This window comes from Chiloscyllium plagiosum, chromosome 1 (assembly GCF_004010195.1).
Source record: "Chiloscyllium plagiosum isolate BGI_BamShark_2017 chromosome 1, ASM401019v2, whole genome shotgun sequence".
NCBI classification, from domain to species: Eukaryota; Metazoa; Chordata; class Chondrichthyes; order Orectolobiformes; family Hemiscylliidae; genus Chiloscyllium; species Chiloscyllium plagiosum.
In genome coordinates this window covers 131,167,555-131,171,775 of record NC_057710.1, presented here as the reverse complement: position 1 = coordinate 131,171,775, position 4,221 = coordinate 131,167,555, and positions in this window count along the sequence as shown.

Below are 4,221 nucleotides of genomic sequence, written 5' to 3'. Positions count from 1 at the left end.
GTGTCAAGGTATGCGGAGATGAGTTCGGTGGGGCAGGAGCAGGCGGAAACAATGGGTCGGCTGGGGCAGTCAGGTTTGTGGATTTTGGGCAGGAGGTAGAAGCGGGAGGTGCGCGGTTGTGGGACTATGAGTTTGGAGGTGGTGGATGGGAGATCCCCCAAGGTGATGAGGTTATGGATGGTCTGGGAGATGATGGTTTGGTCATGGTCAAGCGGGCAGTAGGAGGAGGTATCTGCGAGCTGGCGTTTGGCCTCAGCGGTGTAAAGGTCGGTGCGCCAAACTACTACCGTGCCTCCTTTGTCTGCTGGTTTGATACTGAGGTTGGGGTTGCAATTGGCTATGAAATTACCTTTTATCTTAGCCTGCTGGACAAACACTCCTCATTCCTGAAGAAGGGCTTATGCCCGAAATGTCGATTCTCCTGTTCCCTGGATGCTGCCTGAACTGCTGCGCTTTTCCAGCAACACATTTTCAGCTCTGATCTCCAGCATCTGCAGTCCTCACTTTCTCCTTATTTTAGTGATGGAAAGGGGTAGGTATATACTGCAGGGCAAGAGTTATCGCTGGGGGGAAAGGCAATTGAGATGCAATTGGGCAAGATTTAGGATGCACAGGATAGGGAAGGTAACTGCAGGGGATGGGTGCAATTGAAATATGGAGCTTATTCAGAGAACAGCTAATGCGGATCTTTGATAAGCATGTATTGGTCAGGCAGGGCGGAAGTTGTCAAGCATGAGAGCCGGGATTGAATCTCTTGTCAAGAGGAAGATGAAGGATTATGTTTGGATGAGGTGTGAAGGCTCAGTTAGGGCGCTTGAGAGTTATAAGTTAGCTCAGAAAGACATAGGGAGAGAGCTAAGAAGAGCCAGAAGGGGACACGAACGTCGTTGACGAGTAGGATCAAGGAAAACCCTAAGGCATATCAGTAATAAAAGAATGATTCGAGTAAGAGTAGGAGCAATCAAGAATAGTAGTGGGAAGTTGTGCATTTAGTCAGAGGGGATAGGAGAAGTGCTAAATGAATACTTTTTGTCAGTATTCACACTGGAAAAAGACAATGTTGTCAAGGAGAATACTGAGATACAGACTACGAGACTAGATGGGATTGAGGTTCACAAGGAGGAGATGTTAGCAATTCTGGAAAGTGTAAAAATAAATAAGTCCCCTGAGCCAGATGGGATTTATCCTAGGATTGTCTGGGAAGCCAGGGAGGAGATTGCAGAGCCTTTGGCTTTGATCTTTATGTCATCATTGTCTACAGGAATATTGCCAGAAGATTGGAGAATAGCAAATGTTGTTCCCTTGTTCAAGAAGGAGAGTAGAGACAACCCTGGTAATTATAGACCAGTGAGCCTTAATTCCGTTTTGGGTAAAGTGTTGGAAAAGGTTATAAGGGACAGAATTTATAATGATCTAAAAAGGAATAAGTTGATTTGGGATAGTCAACATGTGTTTGTGAAGGGTGAGTCGTGCCTCACAAACCTGATTAAATTCTTTGAAAAGGTGACCAAACAGGTGGATGAGGATAAAGCCGTTGATATGATGCAAATGGATTTCAGTAAGGCATTTAATAAGGTTCCCCATGGTAGGCTATTGCACAAAATATGGAGGCATGGGATTGAGGGTTATTTAGTGGTTTGGATCAGAAATCAGTTAGCTGAAAAAAGACAGAGGGTGGTGGTTGATGGGAAATATTCATCCTGGAGTTCAGTTACTCGTGGTGTACCACAGGGATCTGTTTTGGGTCCACTGCTGTTTATCATTTTTATAAATGACTGGGATGAGGGCGTAGCAGGATGGTCTAGTAAATTTGTGGATGACACTAAAGTCGCTACAGCTGTGGATATTACCGAAGGATGTTGTAGGTTACAGAGGAACATAGATAAACTGCAGAGCTGGGCTGAGAAGTGGCAAATTGAGTTGATTGACTTTGTAAGGAGTAACAGGAATGCAGATTACTGGGCTAAAGGTAAGATTCTTGGTAGCATAGATGAGTAGAGAGATTTCAATGTCCAGGTACATAGATCCTTGAAAGTTGTCACCCAGGTTGATAGGGCTGTTAAGAAGGCATACAGTGTGTTAGCCTTTGTTGGTAGAGGAATTGAGTTTTGGAACCATAATGTGATGGTGCAGTTGTACAAAACTCTAGTGTGGCCGCACTTAGAGTATTGCATACAGTTTTGGTCACTGCATTATAGGGAGGATGCGTAAGATTTGGAAAGGCTTCAGAGGAGATTTACTAGGATGTTCCCTGCTTTGGAGGGAAGATCTTATGAGGAAAGGCTGAGGGATTGAGGCTGTTGGAAGGAAGAAGGTTGAGAGATAACTTAATTGACACATAGATAATCAGAGGGTTAGATAGATTGGACAGTGAGAGCCTTTTTCCCGGATGGTGATAGTTCGCACAAGGAGACATAGCTTTAAATTGAGGTGTGATAGATATAGGACAGATGTCAGAAGTAGTTTCTTTACTCAGAGTAGTAGGGCTGTGGAATGCACTGCCTGCAACAGTAGTAGACTCCCCAACTTTCACAGGTCAGCGCAACATCGAGGGCCGAAGGGCCTGTGCTGCGCTGTAATGTTCTATATTCTAAATAAATCAAAATCCATCAGAACTCCAGAAATGAAAATGCTGTCTTTGACTTTGCAGTTAAAAAAAAATGAAACTGAAGAAAGCCAGTTTATTTTCCTTCCTTCACCACATTCCATGAGCTACTGCTTTTAACCAATAAGTCAGAGACTTTTTCATTTTTGGAATTGTCCCTCTATGCCTCGTGCCAACAAGTGAACAGTACCTGGAGAAGAAACAAAGATTGGGAAGCAGCAAGTCATGACAAGCGAAAAGGACCATCACAGTCAATCTTGTGGTCAGGAACCATTCAACTGCCTTCCTAGTCCCCCACGCCTCACTTGCACACACACATATTTTTTGGTCTGTCTATCTTTATGAAGGAAAAGTTTTATAAGGAGGTTAGAGTCACATCTTGACAGTTCATAACTATTTAGCTGTAGGTAAAATCTACTTACTTGTAATAAAGTGTAATTTTTGTTTAGTAAGGAAACGTGGCCAGTGTGTTCTCTCAACTTGAGACTAAAAGATAAGCAAACCGGGGAATTTTTGTGTACTTTTATAAAATCTTTAACTTTTGTGATGATTCTGGCAATATTTGAGCTTGATTTCCAGTAACTGAGGCGTATAGTGGACATGATTTGCAAATTATTGGAGAAAGGATGAGAAGAGAATTGAAAGACCTTTTCACCCGAAGTGATCTGGAAACCTCTGTCTGAATGAATTATGGAGACAGAAATCCTTATTGCATTTAAGGAATTATTTGTATGTGCACTTGAATTGTTTCAACCTACAATGCTCTAGAGCAAGAGCTGAAAAATTGATAGATACTTTTCTACCAGCACAAACAAAAGACTGAATAACCCCCTTCTGTAATTTTACCGAAGGTAATCAAAGCAAGAGCTAACTATGTACATTTTAGATGACTCTGCTCGGCATCCTTGCATTTAGGGTTAAGCATGTTTTCTGAAAATTTTAATTGGATTACTGCCTTGTAACTCAGAAAAATTATTCCACAAGTTATGTCATTCCAAATGGTGTGTTACATGAAGCGACGTCAGCTTGACCTGAAGATGAACAATGCATGATGTGCAAAGATTGCGTGGAGACAACAGTTTGAGCTGCTTTAGTTATCACAGCCAGAATGAAAGATTAGATGCTTTGGTATTTATGGAATTGAAGCTACTTTTTGATCTTCAAAGGCTCTAGATATTCTGGTTCACTGCTGTACTGATTGTCTTAGGGTTAACTAATGGATGCCTGTTATAAGCCATAAAATAATACTGGCTTGGATGTTCACTCACATTTGAAGGACCATTGCTGTGATGTTAACAACTTGGGATCACTGTGTGTTGGTCAACGAATTTATTAAATCCACATCTGCTCCAATACCACTCATCTTGAATCTTTCATACCGATGATAAACATATTACTCATCCATTATAAACAAGGCAACTAATTTGTGACTTTTGCAGATAAATGAATGCAATCACATGTCATGATCCTCAAAATCCTATGTAATAAAAATAGAATTTTTCTACTGAGGCACTGCAAACCAACAGGCCTAATAATAATTGACGAGGATTACAGAAAGTAATTATGAGTAGATGAGTAAAAATCCTTCAATCCAATGTAAGGGAACCATTTGAGAT